The 27952-nt window shown below is 37.9% G+C and overlaps 1 protein-coding gene across 1 annotated transcript in view; it reads left to right on the forward strand.

Moving 5' to 3' along the window:
* CDH11 (cadherin 11, type 2, OB-cadherin (osteoblast)) overlaps positions 1 to 27952 on the forward strand; it is an 83434-nt gene that overhangs the window by 27017 nt on the left and 28465 nt on the right. Inside the window, exon 2 of the mRNA XM_010585158.1 lies at positions 14210 to 14340. The gene's annotated coding sequence lies outside the window, so the exon portion shown is untranslated. The remainder of the gene's footprint in view (positions 1 to 14209; positions 14341 to 27952) is intronic.

Consider the following 27952-nt stretch of genomic DNA (forward strand, 5'->3'; position numbering starts at 1 on the left):
GTTCAGTATGAGAAGAATGTTGATAACACACTGATGTTTTCAGTTGCTGCTCAGTAGTGTTTAGACTAAAGTCAAGGATTTTTCAGCTTCTCATGCCCAGCCAGCAAGAAGGCTGGAGGGGCACAAGAAGTTGGGAGGGGACACAGCCAGGGCAGCTGACCCAAACTGGCCAAAGGGGTATTCCAGACCATGTGATGTCATGCCCAGTATATAAACTGGGGAGAGTTGGCCTCAGGGGGGATTGCTGCTCAGGAACTAACTGGGCATCATTTGGCGAGCGGTGAGCAATTGCATTGTGCATCACTTGTTTTGTATATTCCAATTCTTTTATTATTATTATTGTCACTTTATTATTGTTGTTATTATCATTATTATTTTCTTCCTTTCCATCCTATTAAACTGTTCATATCGCAACCCATGGGGTGTTTTTTTTCCCCTGATTCTCTCCCCCATCCCACTGGGTGGGTGGGAGTAGGTAAGCAGCTGCATGGTGCTTAGTTGCTGGCTGGGGTTAAACCATGACAACTTGTTAAAATTAGACAACCTTGCTTTTCCCTTATAATTTCTATAAAATTTTTTAGCCATCTCAGTCATTCATAAATGAATTTCTTACAGTTGTTTTCACCAAAATAATCTTGAGTTCCTTTTCAGGCCTCAAAATGTTGTTCAAAACCAGAGGGGTTTGCTAAACAGGAGCATTGTTTCAAAATTCTGCAGCATGCTTTCTCGCTCCACAATCCTACCAAAATCCCTGGTCTCCTCAATCTTTACGTTTTTAATGAGGTATCTGCTGGGGCAAACGCTTTGCCACCGCAGAGGCAGCTGTGGTGGCCCCCAGCCAGCCCACCCCTGCTCTCCTGTCCCTGCTTGGTGCAGGGCAGGGAAGGACGGGGACAAGGACACCCAGGAATACTCCCAACGCCTGTGGCTGCTTGCGGGAACCAGTAGCTTGTTTGACAGCTTCTGGTTCACGTTAGTTAATCTGTTAGATTAGATGTTAGTTAACAGAACGTTTCAGGAAAAGCAGAATTTCTGGATCAGGTCTACCTTTTAAAAACCATGTCTGCTGTATAGCTTGGAAAAACATAAAAAAAATTTTCCACAGAGAATGGCTCCTGCATCCTTGTTTCCCATGCAAGACCTTCCATTTCAATGGCTTAAAGTACTCATTCATTCTAAATACTGTGCTACACAATTAATAGACAAGATTGTGGCCTATTAATATCATGCAAGTGAAAAGAGCGGCAGGAGCTCCTTCTTTAGTGTGCTGTAATATTGAAGGAGAAAAGCACTGAAGACAAAACAGTCTGCACAGGGCTTTTACCTTTACTTGTGAGGTAGGTTGCTGTGGTCTGCACCTGATGCTGCAGCTCGGTCAGTATAGCTGTATCAGGTGTGTTCCCTCTGTGTTTTTAAGTTTAACATTTTGCTGCCCTTTATTGATGGCTTGAGACAAACCTCAGCTGAGATGTTTGTGTGCAATGTATTTTTTTTTAACAGCAAGATATAAAGAATGCCGGCAAATCAGCTACTCTGAGTTTACTAGCAACTGACTTAGAACAATGTCATCTCAATAACAAGATAAAGCCTTGGAAATCCCATTTTTCTGCTTTGCAAATGCATACGTACTGCTACTGAAACATGTTGAGAACCCAGTTCAGGAAATCTTTTGGTTCAAAATGGCAAAGGTTCTGTGTCCTTTGGCAAGTTTTGGAAATAACCTTCATTTCAGTAGTCAGTTGGTCTCTTCTTTTTTTCCCCTTTTCAAATCTAAACGCACGTCAAATCTGTTTGATATGGAAGCCCAGATCAAGATATTATTTGTGTGGAGGACAGTAGAAAATATTGTAAAATATTTCATAATACTAGCTCAACTGAAAAGCTGCTGTTGCTTTAAAAATATAATGTGAAAAATATCATGAGAAAAGTTTGGATTTAGGCCAAAAAAAATTAAAACCTTTATCGTGGATTAAACTGTTTTGCAACTAAATGCTGCTTTTCTCTGAAACAAACCATTCCCTCATGCAACTAAATACTGCCATATGTTTAAATTCTTGCAGGCCTCCTAAGGCTGACCCAGAAGAAATGTCAACAAATGTTTGTGAGTCCTTGTGGCCTTGTAACATTTTCTTTAAAAAGTGAAGAATGGAACAGCAGGAGCTGTAACACTCCCACAGAACAGACATATGAAGGCATATGGCTAACATGGGAGCCTGCTGGCTCTTCAAAGCTTCCTGGCTTCATTCTTAAGGCTTTCTTTTTTTTTTTTCTTTTTTTTTTTTCTCTCAAGATAGTTAAACTTGTCTTTCTATTTCACAAGTTGCTCTGTTCTACACAGAGCTGAGTTTAGCAAGCCTGGGGTCCTGTACAGCACCCGACCTGCCGTGGGAGAGCGCGCACCTCTGTTCCTAGAGGTGGCAGATTGGTAAATGCAGGTATGGAGCAATATGGTGTCTGTCCCTTGAGACTGCTCCGGAGTATGCCATATCCCTGAAGTATCTTTAGACAGTCATTCACCCTGTACATACAAGATCTCACACGGCAATCTCTTCCCTACCTGGGTAGTTTCTGGGATATTGTACTCTTTAGAGCATAAACCTAATGCTGGCTCTGGTTTTGGAAATTAAAATAAATTACATTTGCTGAAAGGTACCAAACAGTTGCACTTAAGTTTCATTGCACGTGTGGGTTTATTACATTTAACTATGAGGTTTGAATTTGCCGTTATGGGGGAATATCTTCAAATGCACGGGATCACAAGTTTTTTCAAAGTCAATGTGATTTAATCACATAAGAACTTGAGACTTTCCATAGAATTTATGGTCCTAAATCTCTCTAATGCTTTGGTTTATTTTTTCCTTCCCTGTAAGTATCCTTTCCTGCAATTATTATTTTTAATTAGTTGAAATATTTCTGTGCTGGAATGAGGTAACTTTAGCACTGAAAACTCAGGGCACAAAGAAAAAGTACAGCTCAACAACTCCACTTCCAACTGTCTGTGCTTCGTATTTCTGATAATATGCAATTTTACTTCCTGTTTCTAAGGCGCTTACTAACATCTGTGCAGCATAAAGTACAGCTTTGCAGGTTTCTGCATTTCCAGAGGCTGTAAAGGCCATGCCTGCACCACGCAAGCTTGGGTAAATGAGTGGATTATCATATACCAAGAGAAGAGGAGAGCAGCGTGTGACTGCGCCTTGACTCAGTTACACAGTGCTCCAGTATGAGTGGGTGGGGGGGAACCTTACAGTGCGTTTTGAAAGGGTGTTTTGCCCTGATGCTGTGCAGATGTGTGGGCTTCCCTGATGTCAACTAAATTTATCTGTTTGATGCAGCACAGGATTTTGCTCTGAAACTTGCAACTTTTGGTCATTTTTGTTTCCGTCCATTGTACCATATTCGTGGATGTGCAGTGTTTTAAACCATGAAATCTTGACCTTTTGAGTTACAGCATTGTGTATTTCTCAATACCACAAGATATTTCTTCACAAAGTATTTTGGGAAGATAATTTATGTAACCACTCATAAAATTATACTGTCTTGATGTGGGGGATTGTTGAGGTTTATTTTCTCAAATGTGGTTAGGGAAGTTCCTGTGCCCTGAAAAATAAAAGGATAAAAGCAGCATATGAATAAAATAGACAATATAAAATGAAAAATCCAACATTTAGTGGAGTTTCTGTGGTTTATTCCTCATCTTCTCTCTTTCTCTGTGCACTACAGTTACAGTAATAGGTAAACAATAATGTAAAAACAATGAACATTTTGCATGAGATTGACAGAATGAATAATTAGATTTCTTCTTTTTAAAAAGAGAGTGGGGAAGCTTATTATTTGAAACTTCTCAAATGAATTTTCTGAAGTGTTCAGCCATAATTTAGCATGCAGGATGCTGTCTGTTAAAAAGGACTACACTATAATTACAATTACTGTGAATATCAGCAAGGTATTGAAGCAAAGTTATCCACACTCAGGCAAACTTATTAGGTGACTTGTTTCCATATAACTCACTTAGGTTGACACCTTCTGAAAACAAAATAACAGGTTTGTTTAGATATGTTAAGTTGTCAAATACTCATAAGTCTTATGAACCTGAAGATAATACTGAAGACATGAGTATCTATCCAAATGATACATTGAGTATGTATATGGCCTTATTTTGGCTTAGTTCCATAGCATACGTATGGAAAAAGGTTTACTCCCGTAAGTAATAACTACACAGCTATGTGATTCTAGTTTTAGAGCATCTTAACGTTCATTGTGAGAGTAAATTAACTTACCTTCACAATATCATTTTCAGATACAGGCGTTAATTATTATCTCCAGTTTAGTGACGGAGCTGAGGAGCAGAGGGCATGTCGACAAAGTCTATTGTTGGCAGATGGAATCTCAGCCCACCGGAGCTACACAAACATGTTTATCACGGTGCCAAATCTGAATTAGCAGGTCTGATCACGAGCTCATATGCCTCGGCTCGCAGTAGGACTTGGTGGGTTGGGCACAGTGTGCTATGCTAACCGCGTTTATTCAGCTTCAGCTCAGCTTGGAACTTGGGCAGAAAAAGCTCACATCTGCCAGCAATATACTGTGTAGATACTCCCAGCAAATCTGCCCAAGGCCACCCAGGAGACTTAAGTTATGGCCTGGAATATTCTTCCATCCCTGTCCAAATTGGCCAAAAAGGAATAAAGTTACTGCTGTATGAAAATTCTTCCACTTACATGTTTTTAGATAAGCTTTTGGCAAATAGATCTTTCCATGCTTTTGCTGGAGAGTCGCAGTTCTGCACAGTTGGCAAAGGGACTTCTTTCATTATTACAAAGTTATATTTTATTTTTATTAGGCATTAGGTTATTTCTATATGCAGTCTTCCTTTTTGTCTAGGTATGTTAACATTGAGCACTCCTGGCTGAGTCCCAAAAGAAAGCAACTGAAACTTAGAGAGTAGCTGTATTTCTGAAATAATTTAAAATAGTGGAGATAGGTTCTCAGCTTTCAACCAAGTAAGGATTTTTTATTTCTTTGATTTTTTTTAACTTTCTTATTGTCCTTATCATTTCATAAACGCTCATTTATTGTTATTTAAAGCAAATGACTTTATAGCACCTAGGACTATCTCCATCAGGCAAAACTCCCATCGATATAAGTAGGAATTCTTTCCTAATTATGCAGTTTCTCCTGAATATGCAGAGCACTTGCGCTGTTATTATTTGGTTATGCATATTTCTATTTCACAATCATTGTTTTGAAGAAACCTCATAATGCACTTGCTCGTAGCTTATAATAATTATACTACAGAAAATTAAAGTCTTGGTGGTATTTGGGAGGCATAATGAATAGCAGACAAATGTTAAATATTAATATTGTCAAATATTCTGGTTAATTTTGGCTGTGAACTTCAGTGTTACGAGCACTTCATGATGCAGCTGAAATACAGATCTGTGTTTATGTTTAAACTCTCAACAACAGATAGGTAGGCACGTTACCAAATAACAAAATAAATCCATAAAATACAGAAGTATATTGTAATTTTTAGAGTGGAATATCCTGAAATGATAGGTGGTGGAAAAATCTCATCATTCTTCTTATAAACATTGCTGCAATTCTGGAAAGCTCTATTAGTTGTGAGTAGAAACTGCACACCAGGCATCATGAAATGCTCTTAGTGCTTGCACATCTTCCAAGTTCTATACTTGCTCATTAATATTTTGCTGTATCTTTAATTACCATTTAGTAAAAATTATATGCTGTTGAGGAAGTATCAAAACATCAGTTGGTCAGTATTGTTCAGTCCTGAAAACTGAAATGTGTCATTTAAAGAGGCTTGTTTTTGGAATCAGTAATGTTTAGCTTGTCTGTCTTCATTTTTTAAGCTTTCTGTTGTCAACACTTAAAGACCGTTTCATGGACAAATTAATGTGTTTGACATTGCCTTCTCCTTGATCGAGAAGCCAACTGTGTAATGTCCTTTGAGAAAATACAAAAGGAAGTGAGGAAAAGATGGCTAGGAAAGACAGAGACTGAATGCCTTTTGGTTGACCTAAAATGAGTTTACTATATCCATTTTCCCTTCCTTCCACCCTCCCTAGATCTAGACAAGCTATGACCTGTGGGGTCTGGGGAGGAGGATGGGGGGGAATAGGGAAAGAGGTGTATTCAGTCCAGAAATAAGACTGAATTAAACTTTTAAAAAAAGCTTTACAAATGTTTGAAGAGTCAGTGCTGGGTTTGCAATAGGCTTCCCAGAATGAATCATGTATCTTTCTGGGATGACAGAGATATTCAGTGAGTTGAATGAGGTACACAGAAACTTAGAAATGTCAGATCTCTGTGGTGACTTTGAACAACTCCTCTTTATTTATTAATAAAAGGGAGAAGGTAGGAAAAAACGTCCCTAAGACCAAAGAACTCTGTCTCTCTCGAGCCTCTTGGACGAATTCTGAGCTATTCTCCTTTATGGTATCTCTGATGTCCCAGAATTATTCTTTCTTGGGTGTCTCCAGTGGACCTGGAACCAGCAGGATGATTTTGTAGAACATTTATATAAAGATTTTTTGAAAGGTTAGTTGAATATTTTTTTTTCTGTGCTGAGTGTCCCCTACAGCTTGACTAATGGGGGCATTCAGCATATACTTCAGTGGCTCTCAATTTTTAGGTTTTCTTTTCAGGTCACTAGAAGAGATTGATAAAAGAGAGCAGAAGAAAGCCAGAGGAAAGAAATAGAGAACAGCCTACTGAAATTGGCAGCAGAGAAAGATAAGATAAATAGAGTGCCAAATGCTAGTGAAGACAGTCTTTGGTACAGCTTTACTCTGGAGGAAGCATCTGGCCATTCATGTTTAGTGGAAGAAAAACACCAAAGAATATGAATATGAAAATGGCAAGGGGGGAGGAAACAAACAAGAAAAAAAAAATCTGCAGGGAAAATTTGCCATAAAAATATTTCAATGATGGCAAGATCCCACTCTAGTAGTCTCTGATATCTGCTGCTGGTGGAAGCAGAGTTCCAGCACAACTTAGAAGGCTTTAGAGCAATTCTGTATGCCTCTTGCAATGGTAGACTCATTTTGTATGCTTTGTATATATAATATGCTTATCCAAGAAAGAAATATATATGAGCATTTTACTGGTGGTGGTTCAAGAACATACACTTAAATTAATCTGTTAGCAAATATAAAAAGTCAAGCTTTTAGAGGACAAATGAAGACTTCTTCCAAATGCAGGAAATTCAAATTATATACAGTGTGGTACACAGAAATATTTGTTTATGCACGAAAAAGTTGTATAAATTATTTTTATTAAGATTTCTTTACATGCGTATATATCTATATAGGTATGTATGTATAAAAAGTATGTATCTACGTGCTGTGGATCGTCTTCTTCCAAATTTAGTTTTTAGAAGAAACTCAGAGAAGTTGGAAACATTTAAATGGAGGGCTTGATTTATGATATTTAAAATGACAGAACATACCTGCCTTCAGGCCTCCCAATCCACTTGTATTCTTAGTACCTGGATAGGATGGGACTGGAGCAGTGTGAAGCTAATTAATACAGACTTTATCCTCAAGGGCCTATCATCTACCTTCAGGCACTTGTGACCCCAAAGCAAGAAAAAAATGATAAAGTCATATGGTATTGGGTGAGCACAGGGCCTGGGCACTCATGTGATCTATAAAGAGCTTTTTGGAGGGGGGGGCTAATTTGTTCCTTGTGAGCCCACATGACCCTTTTCTCTTACTGCTATTTAATTTGGCCTTGGACAGATGAGATTTGGGCTTCAGTCTGCAGTCTGTTAATATTCTGAAAGGCGTTAAGATGTATTTTTGTCTCTCATGAGAGCATACAGCTATTCTGCTTTTTAGTTTGTTAATTTCTGCTATTGGTTGTGGCCTTCGTGTCTAACAGCATATTATTCAGGACAGTCAACTACTTTTCAGTGCACAGTACTTGGAAGCAGTCTCACCAGTTCCTTGCTTGTGGCATTGCAACTTGCTGAATGTTAGTCAGCACTCAACAGCACGGTGAAGGGATGGGAACACGAAGGGAAAATATTTTGGCGGAGAGTATAATATCAAATCAGAATAGTTCATAAGAAAGAGAAACAAGCTGTTTGCCCACTTTGAACAGAACCTTGTTTGTGTGAAACCTCTGCAGCTCTTGGGTTTTGTCCTATTCTTGCATGTCCTGCCTTCCACAAAGCATGCCCCTGGGTGGTAAGATCCTTCTTTCCTTCTGGAGGAAGGTATAGGATGGTACAACTGTTTGGTTCAAAATCTGTTTTCAAGCCTCATTTTATGACAGGCTTCCTAGGCGAATCATAGGTTGAAAACTTAGCTTCTCCAGGACTGAGTTCTGTGCTGTAGAATACAGATATTCACACTTTTCTACCTCAGAATCAGGAGGTAATAAAAACAGTCTAAAGTGTTCAAGTATTGTGGTGGCGACAGCCCGTAGCAGGGGAAATGTGCGCTCCACTATCATTGCTCTCCACACGGGCTGCACCTTAGGTCTGCTGCAGGTCCTCTGGGTGCTCAGGAGCACACACAGAGTGGTGCAATCGTCCCCCAGACCCTGAAATGTGGTCAGTCATCAAAGTCATTAGCCCCGAACTGCCAATAGACCCTGTAATTGCCTGCGTATGTATTTGTAAAGCAGATTATACAAATTGCCCTTTTTATTGGGTTTGCGTGGCAAGGTTTTGGTAGCTGGGGGGCTACAGAGGTGGCTTCTGTGAGAAGGTGCTAGAAGGTTCCCCTATGTCCGACAGAGCCAATGCCAGCCGGCTCCGAGATGGACCCACCACTAGCCAAGGCTGAGCCCATCAGCTATAGTGGTAGCACCTCTGGGTTAACATATTTAAGAAGGGGGTAAAAAAACCCTGCCCAACTGCAGCTGGAGAGAGGAGTGAGAAGATGTGAGAGAAACAACCCTGCAGACCCCCAGGTCAGTGAGGAAGGAGGGGGAGGAGATGCTCCAGGCACCGGAGCAGATTCCCCTGCAGCCCGTGAGGAAGACCATGGTGAGGCAGGCTGTCCCCCTGCAGCCCAGGGAGGTCCATGGTGGAGCAGATCTCCACCTGCAGCCCGTGGAGGAACCCACACCGGAGCAGGGGGATGCCCAAAGGAGGCTGTGACCCCGTGGGAAGCCCACGCTGGAGCAGGGTCCTGGCAGCACCTGTGGCCCCATGGAGAGACAGAGGAGCCCACGCTGGAGCAGGTTTGCTGGCAGGACTTGTGACCCCGTGGGGGACCCACGCTGGAGCAGTCTGTGCCTGAAGGACTGCAGCCCTGGAAGGGACCCACGCTGGAGCAGTTTGTGAAGAACTGCAGCCTATGGGAAGGACTCATGTTAGAGAAGTTCGTGGAGAACTGTCTTCCATGGGAGGGACCCCATGGTGGAGCAGGGGAAGAGTGAGGAGTCCTCCCCCTGAGGAGGATGAAGCGGCAGAGACAACGTGTGATGAACTGACCCCAACCCCCATTCCCTGTCCCCCTGTGCTGCTGTGGGGGAGGAGGTAAAGAAAGTTGGGAGTAAAGTTAAGCCTAGGAAGAAGGGAGGGGTGGGAGGAAGGTGCCTTAAGATTTGGTTTTATTTCGCATTATCCTACTTTGATTTGATTAGTAATAAATTAAATTAATTTTTCCCAAGTTGAGTCTGGTTTGCCCGTGATGGTAATTGGTGAGTGATCTCTCCCTGTCCTTATCTCACCCCACGAACCTTTCATTATATTTTCTCTTCCCTGTCCAGCTGCGGGGGGAGCGATAGAGCAGCTTTGGTGGGTGCCTGACGTCCAGCCAGGGTCAACCCACCACACCTTTTTATTCTTTCTGATGCAATTCTTGCCCTTTTTTTTGTTCTGTTACTTTTCATGTGACCGTCTTTCAGCATGAGATGGTAAGCCCATAAAGCGTTCATGTCCACACAGAGACCTTGGTCATGCTGCTAATTTCAGCTAATAACATTAATGAAGTGACAGCCTCAATAACCTAAAGTAACTTTGAAATTGGTGCTGCTTTCAGTGGTGGAGTCGGACCAGATGACCTCCAGAGGTCCCTTCTCACATAAACGTTCTAAGCTGCTATATTTGTTGCTCCGTGTGGGGATTTACATTACTTGACTTACCTGCCTGTAGTAAGTGGAAAAAGACAGATTCTCCTGGAAGGTGATTCCAAGCATAAGCTTATTTAGATGCTAAGATAATAGCTCGCAGGAGCAATTTATATAAAGCCAAGGACACTACCATCCTAGTCAAGGCACCCAGATATATATTCTCTAGTAGGGTTAAATGCCGATTTTGCACTAAGAGACTTAAACTTCAGTGCAGATCCATTTTTCTTATACCTAAATAGAGACTGCTGACTATATAAAAATACGGTGTCATTGTGTGTCATGTAGTAGGAACTAGAATAAAACTATGAGAGCTGGCAGGAAACAGATTTTGCTGAAGACATATTCCTGAATAGTGAATTGCCTAAATGATCAGAATAACTTTATGCAAATTATATTTATACAGATGATACAGCTTCAAGAGGGAGGGGAATTTGGGCGATGCATAGCATAGAATAGAAAACATCAAAAAATGGCATATGAGAAGTCAAGTTTAAACTTTGTATTAAATCAGAACTTGTACCTATATCTTTAGAACAGTTAATTATTCACTGAGGAGAGAAGGTGAGAGAAAAAACAGTGAAGCTCTGCACCCAAACAGTAGAGATACTCAGCTGGCTTGTGGGAGGTCTTAATTCAGGCCTCCTTCCTCTGATTTTTATACCGATTAGTACATTTTTCATAGGTGAAATGTTTTATGGTGTGCCTTTGTTAACTTTTAGAAATGGCTCCAAGGTTAAGTGGTGTGTGGCAGGGTCAGACTGCAAATTCATGGTAGAACCATGGAAAGCTCACATATTCCTAACTCTTGGATTCTGCCTTGTGATTTTGAGCTTAAACCTGTGTTATTTTTGTTTTAAATGTTGTTAGATGCTTTTATGCATTTTAACAGTATTGTTGTTGTTTGTTGTGTACATTCTGAATATTTAATTTTCCCACTTGAATATCTGTTTAACATGCAGGTTAGAAATACCTGTATGTTTTGTAGGCTTGTAATAATTAGGGGAAAAAAAAGCTATTCAGCCACTCAGCCCATTTGCCTGGGCTGTGTAAAAACATTGTTTCCATATTGGATTTGAATAGGTAGTTTATGAATGATAATTCAGTCAAGAAGTTTCAACTTCTTCAGGTTTTATTTCAGCCATACAGACTACTCTGGCACTTTGAATATGGTCAGTACTCGTTTGCTTGCATAATACTTTAGTTTGGTAGGGTTTTTACTTAATAATTGTGTATGGTGTAAATTGTTTTTCCATAAGCACTTTTCTAGTAAATTGTAATCGAATAACCGTTTATGTGGAAACCTGATGCAATGGAATTCTGACTATGTTAGAAATGCTTTTTGAAGTTGCACATATATATATATTTGGAATATTTTAGTCTCCTTCACTGATTTCTGTGAAAGCAGCCAGAATTTTCATTGGGCTTGAAAAAAGTTGCAATAATCTGACAACCATTTCATTTCAGAAACTGATCCCTAATGCCTTTGTATCTCTCAGTAATAAGGACCTAAACATATGTAGTTATAAATCCACAGTTTAAATTGTGAGTATTTTGTCTCTATTTCATTAAACGCTCAGATATGTTTCCAAGTTTATTTCTGTAATTGCTCTTCTGGAAATATTTAACTTTAAAAGCACATTGGATACAATTTTGCTCCAATCCGAGATCTTTGCAGATTTCTAATATTTTTCATCTCTTTTAGTGAGGGTAATGTACCTAGGTCTTTTTTACAGAGACCAATGTGTGTTCAGTATAATTCCCTGCAATCAGGAAAAGGGAAAATGAAGAGAGGAAAATAAATAGATGTTTGGGGTTGGTTTGGGTTTCCTTGATTTAAATCTTATATTTTGCATGCTCCTTGATTGTATTAGTTTATTCATTTTGTCAAACAGACCACAAAGCTGTGAATATTTATTTAGTTCTGTTCCTAATAGTTTTTCTAATAGGGAATTATTTTGGTACAATGAAAGACATTTGTAAATGAAGCAGATAAGCCCTTTGGCAGACAAGGAGTGTTTTGTTCAACACAAGAATTCTATTGTCCACTGCTTTAGTTGTCAAGTGCCTGGGGAGCCCAGGATTTATGATGATGTTACAATGGCCCTTTCAGAGTGAAGTCTAAGAAGCTGTGAGATTCTGTTCCTCTGCTTTTCAGACTTTCAAATCTTTTTATCATTGAAGGACAATGCAGGATTCAGCTGCTTCTTAGGCCACAGGACTGCCCATTTAACATCAGGCATTGTGAAATAATTACCATAGTGACAATGGGTTTGGGGTTTTTTTTCCCCTCTAACTAGCAACATTTCAAAATGGTTCGAGTTGTCACTTTGTATAAACCGACTCTGAAGCCACAGCTTATTTTACGAAAAAAAAAAAAAAAATCTTGTTAGGAGATTTGATTTAAAGTGCCACTGTGTCAAATCTATTTGGAGCATTGGAACTGTTTAATGGATGGGTTTTTTTAGTTTTCTTGTAATTATAATAGGACTTTGAAACAGCCTTCTGTAAATACAGCAGTTGTTTTTCTTTTGGCTTTTGTGAAGGTTATAGAGTTAGTAGAAACTTACTATTGAAGCTATATTCAACTGCAGCAGAAAATAAGAAAATAAAAACATAATATGCAGTAAAAGTAGTATCTGATACCTATCAATCAGTTAATCAGCTAAACTATTTCTTGTGCTACAATAATGATGGAAATCATTCAGCAGTCTTAAATCATGTTTTTCATGAAAATTCATGAAAAATCTGGAGGAGTTTTTTTCCTCCTTGTTTGATGTTAATATGAAGATTTATTTGCCTCAAATAATGATTAGTGCTACAGAAAAAAATCGATTTGTAACCTCTGATGACTGTTTAAATGCAGTGTAACTGGAAAATGGAGCCCTTACTTGACAGTTAAATTATTATGTACATGGGCACTTCACTGGTGGTCAGGCGTATGCAAAGGAAAAAGCTTAATAGTGTAACAGGTTAGATTGAGGACTGGTAGTATCTATTATTAAGTATTTGCTGCTTTTAAAAGCAAAAGCAGATCTCAAAAAAATTAGACCATAGGAATATGTAAGAGAATATTTTGAGAAATACTTATCTAAGCAACTGCAAATGTCTTGGGCAAAAGGGAATCTTGAGCTGCAAAGTCATTTGTAAAGATGTTGTCATCTTCAAAGATATTGAACAAATTATCAAAATGAGAAAGTTTATTCAGTTTTAGTCTTTCATGCATTCATATGAGTTGTGAATTAGTTCAAAAGGGTCCTCTATGAAAAAAAACCCTGGTACATAACAATACCTCACACTGAGTATTTCTTTTGCATTCAATCACATTAACTATATTTTTTATTTGTGTGGGCATACATTGTCAGAAACACACAGAATGATGAGGGACTGCTCTGTGAAACTGTGAGCATTCTTAACCTACTGATTTAATTCAAGAAAAGACTTACCTCACCTTATAAGAAATGATTCAGCTGGTTTCTCTTTGTTTCCACACCCTGTCTCAACTCACTATCCTATTTATGAAAGAATTTTAACCACTGAAACAACTTTAGGGGAACTTCTTACAGGCAGAGGCAGCTCTTGCTCATTTGCTTACTTCAAATGTTTTATCCTAGATACCTTTTCCCTACTGTAGTGGCAGTTCTACTTACTAAAATAATCTACTCCTTTCTCCATCATAATGGTAAAAATACTAATTTTCTAATATGCCTTTAGAGCACTTGGAAATGTTCAAAGCACATCTTGGTGGCTAATGGTATCTGCAGCTGTTACTTTTTTCCCTACAGTGTATTTTGTATTGGATAATGTTCCCAGAACAGATTTTTCCATAGAACTCTGTTTTTTCAGGAGATAATGAAAAAGATGTGAAGGAATTTTGATATGGCCTCCAGCATTTTAGTTATGGGAACATTCTTCCAATAGTAAGTCTGTTAAGGTAAAAACTATTTATTAATTTTCTCCTTGGAATTATAAGTATTATTTAATTGCTAGTCTTTAAACTCTCTTTAGGCTACTGTGATAGTTTATAGGCTAGACTTTAGTTTTCTTTTATTATGGTACCAAGTTGCATTGGATTTCAAATGAACTTTTTCATTCTTTGCAGCCAGAGCTGAAGTACTGGATAAGTGGCAACAGAAGGCTTACATCTGCATTGTTATCATAGTCTCATTAAGTGGCATTTCAAATGTGCGGAACATGCTACATAAATTGGCAACAAGTTTCCAGTGGGTGAAGGTAAGTAGTACCTCCAAATGTATGATCTTCTGAGTGATGTCAGATATGCATAGCTAGTCTCTCCTTTCTATAGTGTCCACAGTATTTGTACAATATAGGGGACTTTCTTCAATGACTAGTCCCCCACTTGATGTGTGCTGTCAGCCAGTTTTTCTCATGCATCATCGAGTTTATCCATTGGTCTTGATTGTTACTTTGGGAGAGCTGATGCTGTAAGACACTGACCATCCTTCTGAGTCTGTAAAGCATGGTTTGATAAGGTGTGTTTTTTGGATCACATTTGTTTAATTTCTTGTTTAAAATACCAGAGAACCTCTTGAAAACTCACAACAATGTAGCACTGAAGAACAGAAATGCAAGAAATTTTCTAATATTTAGGCTTCCAACTTGATTTTATCTGTCAAAAAGTTTCATACTTTTCTTATTCTAAGCCTACATGATTGAATGATTAATTTCATATTTGGTTTATTTCTCTGATATTTTGTGCAATACCACTGAGCTTAATATAACCGCTCAGACCTGGGTTAGAAAAAGAGTTTAGTGGTGACCCTTAGGCTTCAGAGAAGGTGGCTCTGGAAAGTGTGGAAATAGAGCAGTTTGGGAAACCCTAGACCTAAAAATATTTATATCTGCTGCTCTGATGCCTTTAATTTTTCATATCCTCTGTGACTTTCAGTTGTGCTATTACTGAAACCAGTGATTCCACAGAGGTGAGAATTGTCTACTTACAGGAGTATTCATTGCTTTTTTAAAACCAACACAGAAACAAATTAAATGTAATAGATAATAAATGTGTAAATACTATCATTTTTACAGAATCAAAGGCATGATCCCATCTGAATTGTCTAGGATAGAAGGTACAAAGCCAGGATATTAAAGCTCTTTGTCTAGCTGACTCATTCACAGATTTTACATTCAATGCACTCATGTCCTGCTTGACAGATGCTTCATTTCTGTGGAAATGTCCTTGAATGATGATAATCTTACTTGTGGCAGCCAAATGGGCCGTATACTTAAACATCCTTGTGAACAGCTATATAAGATATGTGTTTATGGTATCCACTGACTTGTTAAGGTAGACTGCAGCAATTAGTATCAGGCTGAAACAGAGTGTATTTGATAGTGATACCAACAGCATTCAATTTAATTTAGGTGGGAAATGTGCAAGCTCCTTTGCTTCTTAGGAAGAGCTGTAGCTCAGCACGTGAGATTGTTATCCCGTCATTCACTGAACACAAGGACCAAATTTTGCAAACAATGCTCAATTCTTGTTCAGATACAGCTTTTCAATACAATGAAGTTAAAGAGAGTTTGGTTTGACTGAAGACTTCCTGACTAGGTTTCACATTCATATATGGGTATCAAGAAGACATAGCAAAAATATCTTAAATTAGTTATGCATTAATTTTCTCTGAGTCTCCCCTCCATCCACAGTTACGTGAATTTTCTCACCACTGTTTCAGTTTGCCTCTTCTGGCATTTTCTTGTATCTCAGTTCAAGGTTTAGTTCAGGCCTCTTTCTACTCTTCCTGTTCTTGACTTTAGAGCTACACTTTCAAATAGATTTAATTTTTACAAATTAAAGGACTATGAGGAATGACCTTAAAGGAAAACTTGAAGGCCCATCACTCTCACTAGTAGATGAGATAAGTGAATTTAACAAACTGCATCCCTACTCAAGTTTCTTTCATGTCTTATCTGAGAAACTGTTGTGTCTATTTTCGTAGACTTTTTTACATTTCAGAGTTCAAGCAAATAATTTCTGAAAGCAAGCTTCCTGCAGAGTGACTGTGGGATGTTCCCTCTGTTTGGAGTGTGAAGTGCCTCCCTGCAAAAGAGGAGGAATAAGAACCGCTTTTGTTGATTATCATGTAAACCTGGGCATCAATATCCTTCTTAAATTCTCTTCTCTTCTTTTGAAGGATCTTTCTTAAACTGTTTCCAGCTGTGCATGTTCAGGAATGCAAATTTCCTGTTACAGTATCTAGGTAATCAAAGAGTTGAGAAGGTAAAATGTTCATGTTTAGCTACTGTTAATGGAACAAAGAACAACAGGGCAGACAGAAAGACACTACTGAGCTCATTCGAGCTATAACATAAGCTTGGCTACTCAGTCACACTGGAAGATGGCCAGTAGCTTCATTAAGTGGGAGTATCCTGACTAGAGGTTTCCTTTCTATACTGCTTGGATTTTCTATACTGAAGTTCTAGAGGGACTGAAAGTAGGCAAAACTGATACATTTCATCACAATAATATTACTCTGAAAAGCATTATATACAAATAAAGGCTCCATGGGACCCCTCAAAAAGAATACTGCCATATTTAAAAATCCCTCTCATATAGGATGAGAAACTTAGGTTCGCTTACTGAATATATAAATCAGTGTTGTATAATGTATACTTTGCCTCTTTCATATATAGCATCCTTTTCATTATTTGTTTTTAATTCTCATGTAGTAAGCCCGGACTATAATGGGAAAAATGGTATTCCTGACGTACAAAGTGGATCTTGGAAGGAAATTACTGTATAGTTTTGTTTCTGCATGAATGCCATGTGGAAAGAAGATTAATTTTCAGTTACTTAGAATCACCCTGTCTTACTACAGTGCTAGCACGTTTAATGAAGCCTACACATTTAAACAGAAAGTGTTACATCTCCAATTGCCTGCTTTATCCTGTATTACATGTCTCACTTCGCTTCTATACAAGTAGCCTTTTATATAGGTATTAAGACCCAAAGTTTTGAATTCTCAGCTTCAACCCGCAGAACTACAGCTCAGAGCAAACACCTAGTATATCTGCAGGATTAGCTTATTACATATATTTTTGGATGGATATTAGTAGTCTAAATGAAATAGGCTCACATATGAGGGCAAAAGCTTTGATTTTAGTAGGATGACTCTCCAGTGTACATCGAATCCTCAGGTTCTTGAAGTAAGGCCTGAGAGTGAAATGTTAGGAGTCATCTGCTTGTGTCAGTCTTATTTCACATAGTCTGTGTAACGAGATAGAGTCTGAATTTGTTACTTCTGCTTTTTTGTTGCTTGAGCTAAAACACCTTTGGAAATATTGTTAGAATAATTATAAGACATATATCCTGGTCAGATACCAAAGACTAATGATTATTTTGTTATAAATTACAAAGACTTCTAAAAGACATCAAGTGGGGAAATATGTTCACATTGCCCTATCTCTTGTAGTCTCGATACCTCATAGTATGGACAATTTAGACTTTCCTATCTGCTTTTTAATAGAAAATTATTTCTATGAAGTATTGTTGCCTTGAAAAAATCTGACTGTGTTGAAATGTGGAGTTTGTTGTTGGAAACAACTAACTTGTACCTGAACTGAAATTCAGGTCTCAGTGACAAAAAGTTTGTTTCAGCTCAAAAGCTGAAACAACTGAGTCATCAAGCACTCACCTCTGCATTTTCCCAGCCTTCGGGGAAATCCCAGCCCTATTTGGGCTGCAATGTTCTCTGCCCTGTGGGCTGGAGCAGCCTGGCTGGGCTAAGTCACAGGAAACTCCTGAGGTTCCCCCAAGGCGCGAGATTTGCCTAAGCAAAGGAGAGACTGGCCATAAGAGGAGAAAAAGGCATTAAGAGATTGATACGTTGACTGGAAAACTCACCAAAAGTCCAATCTATTTGTGAGTCAAACAACTTCAAATAGTTTGCATTTAGTTGTGAAATGTGTTCTGATAAAATTAATTTCTGACAAAATTTCCATAGTTATTTTAAAGGTGAGAAGTGTGAACCAAAAGGTAAATCAAAGTCTTTCAGAAACAATTTTGATAAGAATTTATTGAGAAAACTGTTGTCATCTTTAACTATAAATGCTCCCTTTAGTTGCTCTCTTTGGTCTTCAATAATAATGATAATAATAGCATATATTAAAACATACACCATCATGCCTCCAAGAACAAGGGGGCAGAAAAAATAAACATAAGAGGGCTAGAAAAAATAAACATAAGAGAAAACTAAATTGTGTGTCTTGCACGTATATACTATATATAAAAAAGATTACTGTGTTCTCAGCCATTCAAGGTTTCATATGCAAGAAAAACTGTCTTGAGTTCTACTCAGAAGCTAGTTTGCTGTCTCAAACATGGACATATTCTGTAGGCTATAAAATAAAACAAAATTTAGTGTATTTAATTCTTTTGAGATACTTAACCAAACTTCTTAAAAATGGCTTCAGTATCAGGAATGCTTGCTAATATAACCATGCAAACATATACAATTTATGTGGCTTTACTAATCTGTATAAACACTAATAAAGTCACAGACGTTGTAATTGGTAAAATCTAATGTAATGCAAAGGATTTTCCCACTTCATTCCTGACAACCTGCATTTGCAACCATTCAGTTACTTTATTTTAAAATGGCTTTTCAATTACATTCTAGTGCTGTAGGGGAAAGCCTTTTGACAAAGGCATGACATAAACCATTTATATTGCAGCTCCATCATAGTTCCCATAGCTAAACTAGACTGGACAGTTCATTAAAAAGAAAAATTAATAGTACAAGGTTGCAGGGAAACAATAACAGATTATGACTGGCCTGTGGCAGCCCAGTGAATTCATGTAGTGGAATAAAAATGATTCCCTTGTCTCGTAAATGAAGGTTTGTTCCAAGGTTTTAGGCAAAGTCTATACTTCTATTCTTTTACAGGAAAAAGCTATACAGTTTCTTGTCTATAAAAGCAATGCTTTGTAATTCCTGCAGAAGATTAATATGTACTCTTTTGGGACGGAAAGCACGTATTTCATAATGTTTGAATGCATACTAACAAACATAATATAAAAGAGAATAGATCAGAACACACTAAATGGCTACATAAAGCAAAAAACTAACCTTCTCAGAGCTGGGCAGAGGCATGGAGGGGCAAAGTGAGGGCAGAGTCAGGACTCATTCTCATCTTATCTAAGTTAGTAACTGCTCTAGACCAGTCTAAAATTGCCATACTTCAGTGTGCCCAAAAAGAAGTATTTGTGATTCAATGACATTTCTTTTAGGTCCATTGCTGCTACCTGTGTAACATCACATGTGATTTATCTCTTGCTTAAGGTTGTTCTTAAAGGTGTAACCAAGTCCTAATGGCCTCTTTCTAAGTGTTACCACATATTTTCCTAGTTTCCTCAGGGTTTCATGGTTCAGATTTTCTGTATAATTCTGGTATGTGTGGCAAGTACACAGACTTATACTTTAATGTTGAAATCTGAGTTTTATTATAGCAATGCTATAAATTCCTGTCTCAGAAGGTATTTCAATGAATATGGGCTCCAGGATACATTAACCATTTCTTTTGGCCGGTAGCCACAACCTTCTAATGAATTCGATGGGATAACAGGAGAGGCCAGAAAAGGGGAAGTCTGAGCCAATACAATGTTTGGAATCAAATACAGGACTGACCCTCCAGGGTATTCTCTGGTTCTGTTTGTGAGCACAATATTCTTTTAGAAACAACAGCCTGAAATACTGAAAAGTCATGGTTCTGGGATCTGATCCCCTTGTACTTTTACAGGTTTATACCTACTTTTACAAGAGAACTTGGGTACTTGGCCTCCAATTCTCTCTTCTCTCCCCCCAGAATAGAAAAACAGATTATGTAATCTCAAAAGTCCGATCACTCGGAGAGGCCTCCTGGCTATCTTGGCTTAGTTTCATGCTATAAGCTATATTTTGTGAACCAAGGCTGCACTGAAGCAAAAATAACCAACCATCCAAAAGACTGTCCCTTGACCTCCTGAGCTGTTTTCATACTTTCACTGCGGGCAACACGAATGAGTTGCTGCATGTCGGAGAGATGAATATTTCTCTTAACTTTTAAAGGGAACGTGTTTACACAAACATTTAGCACTCACTAATGAGCTGTTCATTTCAAGACTGGGTACTAATTGCAAACTTCACTGCTGTGTTCTTCCGTTTGCATGTCCAAAGGTACTGCTTCTGTCTTCTCTCCCTCTCTGCTCTGTGTAAGGCACAGGAGAGAACAGCCCCATCACAGGGAAGTCTTTCAGTGAATCACAATGACTCACTCCGAGGAAAGCTCAACAACGACTGTGTTGTGCTTTTTCACAGAAAAGCTAGTGACCCAGTGGTTACTGCTACTTTGCTGCTTGCAGGATAAACAGAATCACACAATAGTTGTGTATTCAAGAAACCTCCCATCAAATGGAATGACCTTTTTTCTCCTTGTAGGTCTGTAGTGATTTGATTTACTTACAAAGCACTTTCATTTAACAAATATAAAGATCAATTAAATGTTTAAGTGGGAAAACCTCCCAGCAAAGAATAGAGTGGTAATGGCTTTTTTAATAACTGTTGAAACCAACTCTCCTAAGCCTAGGTTGGTGCTCTGTTGGCCCAGTCGTTATCCAGGTTACTTCTGTTCCCCACATGCTATTACCTCCTTTCAGCACAGACTGCGTTTCCTTTAACATGAGCTCACACATGGCTGACAGCATTGTCTTTTGTTCCACTGAACTACTTTGCCTGTGAGCAGTTACCGGTGTGTTGCATCCAGGTTTCAGACCAGGTTGCTTGAAGCCTCCACCAGTTTATTATGCTACAGCTTGTGGAGGTCATTTCTGCCAAAGGAACAAAACTTCTATGGAAAGCCAAGAATGCACTGTTAACGTAAAGTCTTAGCAGTCTAACCAAAGAATTATTCGTTCATCTGTGTTGAGCTCTTATACAAGTTATGTACAGTTAAAAGTGATACACACAAGCTTTCTAGTATCTGCTCTTTTTTTCTGGTGTCACGCTCACCATCAGCTGCCTCTCAGGCGGGGTTGGGGTTGGAGGGCCCTTGCATCCCAGAGCAATACAATGATAGTTCCTTCTTCCTCCTCACTCTAGAATCCACCTGGAGTCATTTTTATGTTTGCTGACATGCTCCACATCTCCACACCTTGCACTTTCTTCATTGGTCTGTACATCGAATATGGTCCTTTGTTCTCTGTCTTATCTCTAAAACTGGTTTTGTGCAGCTTCCAAAGTTGCATTTGTTCAATGGCCAGTAGCTGACCCCTGGTGAGCAGTTTACAGCCCTGGGGCTTCCAGCATCATCTTGTACCTGGACTTTCAAATCTCCTTATATCACCCCATGCTTGTCTTTATGTTGCATTTTATTTGGGGGTCATAGATAGTTCATTCTATACAGAATAGTGAATTGTTATTTATTCATTACATATATATATGTAAAACAACTGTATTGCAACACACAGTCATCCAAAGCTAAGCAAAAAGCCAAAACAAATTAGGCAATAGTCACCTGGTCCTTAGATAACCTGTTACAGCCAAATAAGTTAAACAGAACCAAGCCCCAGGCAGGCCAAAACAAGTCCTGATGAAGCCTTACAAGTCCTAATGGGCCCTGAGGCCTGTGCTGTTAGCTTCACACACAGCCTTTGGCGTGTTGTAAGCAGTGGTAACACCATTTTACTGGCTTTACAAAGCTCTGAAATTTTAAGTTTAAGTTCACGTTACACATGGAAAATTATTTTTTACACTATTTAATTAAACTCCATTATTAAGTAGGCATTTAGTAAACATTCATATTGGCAATCTTATTCTTACATAATCATTTGTATCACATATTATAGTTGGGTTTAGTTATAGTTGTGTTTACAAATAGCATAGCATAATATAAGTGCCTGCGTATGACCTTCATAATGAGTTCTTCCTGCTTATAATATATATTTATCACTCTTTGGTCTTATTCTAAGCTCACTTACTGAAGGTTAAGTCAGAAGGGATCCACAAAATTCTCACAGAGTTTAAAAAAAAAACATGTTAAGTTTTTTAAGGCAATGTTTACCCTGACAGCCATTACATTTGGCCAAGAAATGTCTGTCTGTTCAGAAAGATGTTCCCAGTTCTTGGATGAATCCCCAGATCCAGTTTCTCCAGCTGGTGCTTGTCTGGTGCTTTATTCTCTCTGACCACTGGATTTCCAGGAAGCTATTTTTGATAGTAGGTGAAGTACAAATTGTACCAAATAATTCCTTTTCCTTTTGCTCACTCTTGTGAGTTTTTGAGTTGAAAACACCGTCTTTTGGTCTTCAAAGTGGTAAGAAAGTATAGGGCTAGCATTGTAGAAGAGCACTATATCACTATCCTTGGATGTGATATTGTAAAGACACCACACAGAAGTTCAAATGCTAATCCATATGGGTTAGTCTTATGCAACCTTATATTATTTAGCAAAGAAATCTAAAGCAAAACGAAAGATGGGAGCATTCAGTGTTATACACAAAGAAGAACATACCCACTGAAGTTTTGCATAGGCTTTTAAATGAAAAACTCCAGATTCTTTGTAACGTGAACAAAACCAGCAAGCATTAGTATTGTGTTTAAATTCCGTGAATTCTGAGATAACTGGACTAGACCATAGAACAAGGTAGAGGGTTATGTCAGCCTGCTCTGATGGTTAAATCAGTGGATGCTACAGGTTGCTTAGAAGGTATATGGCAAATTTGCACAAAAAATAGGGGAATCTTTAGCAAAGTTAAAAAACTTAATCTGAGAAAAAAACATAAACAAAGCTCATGGTACACTCAGCACACTGCAACTAACAATTTTAGCCTGACTTGTAAACAGGAGGAAAAGTACAGATGAAACATAAATTTATGTATTTGGAAATTACATGGAACTGTGAAAGCCTCATTTCTCTGTATCAAAGATGATGAAATTCACAGAGATGAGAGGTATTTGATCTGATGAATTGCCAGACACAGAACCCTCTTAATCGAACTAGAGTAACCCGGTCTCCAAAGCCTCATGCTCTTGCAAACATGATGTATTTGTGCTCGCATGGAGAATACCATTTTGTACAATACACTTGCTCATTAGTCTTGGGCTTTCAGTCACCTTCATCTTGTCCACCAGCTAGTTGCTTCTAACATGGTAATTTGGGCTTCTAGTTCACTGTAGCTCTCTTGGGCTTAACACATATGGTCTCTAAAAGCTTTCTGTGGACACAACTTCCATTTTCTTTCTCTATGCGCTCCCAGGACTGTCAGCAGTCATTTTAGTTTGTTTCTTATTTCAACTGTCAAGTCGACATTTCCTTTATAAAAACTAAAAAGGTCCAAAGTTTCTAAGTATTCCATCCTTCTTCCAATAAATGTAGCAACTACCAATGTATTTAGAAAGATTATGTTTGGTGACAGACTCTCTCATCTCTCTTTACCCTAATAGTTCCTTTTCCAGAAAAAACATAATTACTCCAAGAGCAATTTATTTAATTACCATTATGGAAGACTTCAAAGGAAATTGGTTGGATTGAAATAGTGATATCACCCTAGCAACTTTTTTAAAAGAACATTTTGGTAGAAAATATGCTGAATGTAAGGGTATATTTAATGTGGAAAAAAAAAAAGCCTAATCCTATTCTTTTGGCTGAAGCTTTCCATCTTTTATATATATGTATGTGTGTATATATATATATATGTATGTTAATTCTTTTTAACATTGTTATTGGCCTCTATTTTTCTGCTATGAATATAAATTCTTTCCCCCGTACTTGTCTCATATTGAGGTCATTCCATCCCAAAATTACACTGTTATCAATCCAGCAGTTCTACCAAGTGTCAGGTTGTTTTCCTCTTTCTTTTTCACAAGCTCATTTTTAAGTAATACTTCATGGGTCTTCATTAGGGAGAAAACTATCTTTTATTGATTTGGAAGCTAAAGCTTTACCTGACTGTACACACATTCGTTCATACTCAAGTACTTTTACACTGTCCTGTTGGTTAAAAAAGACATTGGCAATCTAAGATGCAGAACTATAAGACTGCTGATCTAAGATGCAGATATATGCCAGAAGTCCTAATTATTGCACTCTTAAGGTCAAGACTTGCCCTTGCCATCAGAGAAATGGTAGCAAAAGGTAGAGTATTTATATCTCCAAAACATATAATGCACTTCCACAGTGTATTTATTTATAGCTGATTCATAGTTTCAGCTATGAATAACGCTAATTAAACAAATGCCCATTATTGCCAATTTCCCCTGACGAGCTTTCTGTGGAACATCAGTTTCTGAAACTAGGGCTTTTATGCAAGAACAGCTACAGGTTCAAGGTATTTAAATTTTGCCTCTTCTGCAGGATACCATGGCATCAAACATGGTTTCAACTGTAGCAAGGCACTGCCTTAAAACTATTGTTGTTAATGGTTTCTATCAGAAGAATAGAAATGAAGTGTTTTGTTGCAGTCATCTGTAATTACAGGTCAGAAATAGTGCCAATCCGTAATCTCTGGGATGTATTAGTTTTTCATATGATCAGTTAGAAATACGTAATGAACAGGTTTAACTCAAAATGAACTATGTTTGTGCAAAATATACTGAATCATTTGCCCTTTTTTGCAAATGTATCATTTGCATGAAAAACAAATTTTAATTGCAAGCTGACAAGCCTGTCTTTTTTATGTTATTTATATGCTTAGTATCTAATTGCATCACCTTAGCACCTCTTGTTGCATTTTTGGTTTTGTATCATAATATTGGGAATTATGTCTTAGTCCTTATAGCTTTGGAACACTGAAAATACAGATAGTTCCTCTGTTTTGCACTCAGAACAGGTCAGGCTGCGCAGGAAGCCAAAGGGAAGGTTGTATCTAATGTTTTCTTTGTGTTTGTTTGTGTGTTTGTTTTTTAAGTTAAATGGAAATATTTCATAATGACTACTTACAACAAGACATCTCAGAAGATACTTCTGCAAATATTGTTTGAATTATAATCTTGTGATTTAATGGATTGTAAATAGTAATTTAAATTTGCAGGTTTGGTCCTTTGAACTGTAGCCTCCCATTAGGTACTTAAACAGTGATGGTCTCCTTTATTAGAGCAATTGACGCTGTATTAGAAATGTGTTTGAATATTCTAATGTTATTATCTCATGCTATCAAGCAAAAATAGGTCTCTTCACAGACAATCTCTGCCTATGAAAAAATTAATTATTGATTCAATTTTTCATTAAAAAAATCTCAAAGTGGCTTTTATGCTCTTTATGGAAGAAATTTGCACTAAACTGGAACAGTTAAGCAAACTATCAAAAAGAACCTTACGTGTGCATGGCTGAAGGATCTGAACTCTTCCCTCTGCAGCTCCAAGAAAGCTGAGAAAGGGAGAAGGCTCTTTGATTAGAAATTTCGCTCTCACCTTTCTTTATCTAGCAAATGTGTTTGAAAAAGAGGCTCTTAGTAACTGACTAACTTGTCAAGTTTTATAAAGATAAGTATTACAGAGAATCTAATTATGTGAATCTCTTTAAATGAGAGTCACAATGGTTGCTGGACTTAACAAACTGCTGTCGGGGTGGCTTGCATGTGCTTCCGAAGTGGCAATCTTTTATCAGAAACTTTCCTACTTGAGAAAGGCCAAATTGACAGGGACCAGGGGATCCAGTAGTAGTTTTGTAGAGGAACACATTGGTTTTATAAAGACCACACAAGATGCTCTGATAGTTTGGCATTTCAGCAGCACTGCTGAAGCTGCCGCTAGAAATGAAGTTGTAAGTACAATACCACAGATTGAGTTTAGATTTCTGATTGCATGGAGGTTGTCAGCCCTTCAGCAAAAGATTATAAATCAGAACAGAAATGGATTGCTTGTCGGAATTCTCTCTGATTTGGTTTCGTAGCTGAATAGGCTTGCCTGGAGTCGTTAGTTTTTGATAGGTTTTATCACTCTTTGATCTTGACTTTCTGTCTCATTTTTGGCACAAACCAAAAAGACCGTCAGTCACAGCACAAGTGTTATTTAGCCATTCATAAGTATAAATTCTTAGAGAAAAAAAATATTCAGGATTGGCTTAGCATGTAAGTACAGCATTAGTAGTTGGACGTAAGTTGACTTTAGTTGTCATTTACTTCCTCCTCAGGGTGTCATTTATAGCCACTTACTTAACAGCAAACTATATTGAAACTAGCATGGACATAGGCTGCAGCTATATTGGCCTTTGAGTATACAGGAAATTATAAGAATTCCAGTTTGTCTGAGATGCACAAGAACACATTTACTATTTAAAATAAACTCTACCAAGAGCTTAGTCATTACTTCAAATGACTCTATCAATCACCATGTTCTTTAATAAGACTACCTTTCTTATGCTAGTTGTTTTCCTGTAGAGTTTATGCTTAAAAACAGACAGCCTCTGTCACATTTATCTTAAGTGGATCTCCCCAGGGCAGCAAGTAAATGTAAAAAACTCTGTTTACAGCCATTTTTCATTTCCCAAGCCTTTTAATATCACACTCTCAGGCTTATTTCTATGTCATTCACTTCAAAATGTACTAAGTTGTCTTCCTACTTTCTACTGCTTTGTATGAGATACACCAAGTGGCAATTTCACTCTTCTTGAATGAGTACAAATTAAATCAAAGCCTGGTGAAAATACTTTCCTTCCATGATGATTTCAGAGGTGGATACTGAAAGGTATATCAAATCATATTAGTCAGGAGGTTATTTTTCTTCCTCTTTCCTGCAAAATGACTTCTCTTTTCAAAGAGCCATCATTTTATGGTTTTGTCTATGGTTTCCTAATACTGAGTGTCAAAGCTGCTACAGGAAAATATGGCTACATTTAAAAAAACTATTCTTTGGAGCAGCGGGGGATTATTGGCTTTAAACATCTCACTAATCCAATACAGTGCTATAAAACATAATTTAAAATTGCAAAGGATTAAGATTTCCTTTCATAGGATTCTACAGAACTCAGAATAGGATTCTATAAAACTTACTTAGCATTTTTAAGGCAACTTCTATTGTTAAAGGTGAAAATCGCCAGTTCTGTAAAGATTGTATTTATGTATTTAGTACATACAAATCTTGCCATGACCTAGAATCCCTCTGTTGTAGGATACCCCTAGAATCTTGGCTGTTTGCACACCATATGTAAAGTTATATATCTACTTAGCTCTGCAGAACTGCAACCTCAGATTACAATTGCCTCAGTCTCCCATGCAAAACAGCAGAATGTGAATTGGGGGAGTGCGAGGGTCTCATTATTCAGTGGTATAACAAAGAGAATTTTTTTTCCCCAAGTATCTTTAAAATGAAAAATTTCCTTTTCTGGATTAAATACTTCTGTCTCATAAGACTAATTATGTTTTGTGAATGACACAAAAGACTTTATATCAATTTGCATTCAGTTGAGGGTTACTTGCTGTTCACTCCAGTGAGACCTGGAATATGCTTCAACAAGAAGAGAGATTCAGTGTTTCAGAAGGGCTCACAGGGAGTTAGTTGCTGGTGGTCTGTTTTAGAATTACACATAGGGAAAAATGAGATTTACCAGTTACATATACAGCATGAAAATCTTTTCCTGTATCAAAGATCAGAGCTCTTGTCATTTTGACAAAATGTTTTACTTTAGACTACTGCATATGGGCCTTTAATGCTTGATTCCCAGTAGATACATGTATACATGACTAGTTTAATGGGGTTAGTCATATTCATAAAGTCAGTTTGCTGGGTATGGAGTCCTTTAGTTTTTAATTTTCCTATTTTGTATGTGATGAGTAAGGACCATGGTCCTGGCACCTGGAGAGGGAACTCTGCTGGTGTATGAATAGAGCTCTATGTCCCAATGCTGCCCTGGG

Source organism: Haliaeetus leucocephalus, unplaced genomic scaffold, assembly GCF_000737465.1.
Source record: "Haliaeetus leucocephalus isolate CR32 unplaced genomic scaffold, Haliaeetus_leucocephalus-4.0 Scaffold92, whole genome shotgun sequence".
NCBI lineage: Eukaryota > Metazoa > Chordata > Aves > Accipitriformes > Accipitridae > Haliaeetus > Haliaeetus leucocephalus.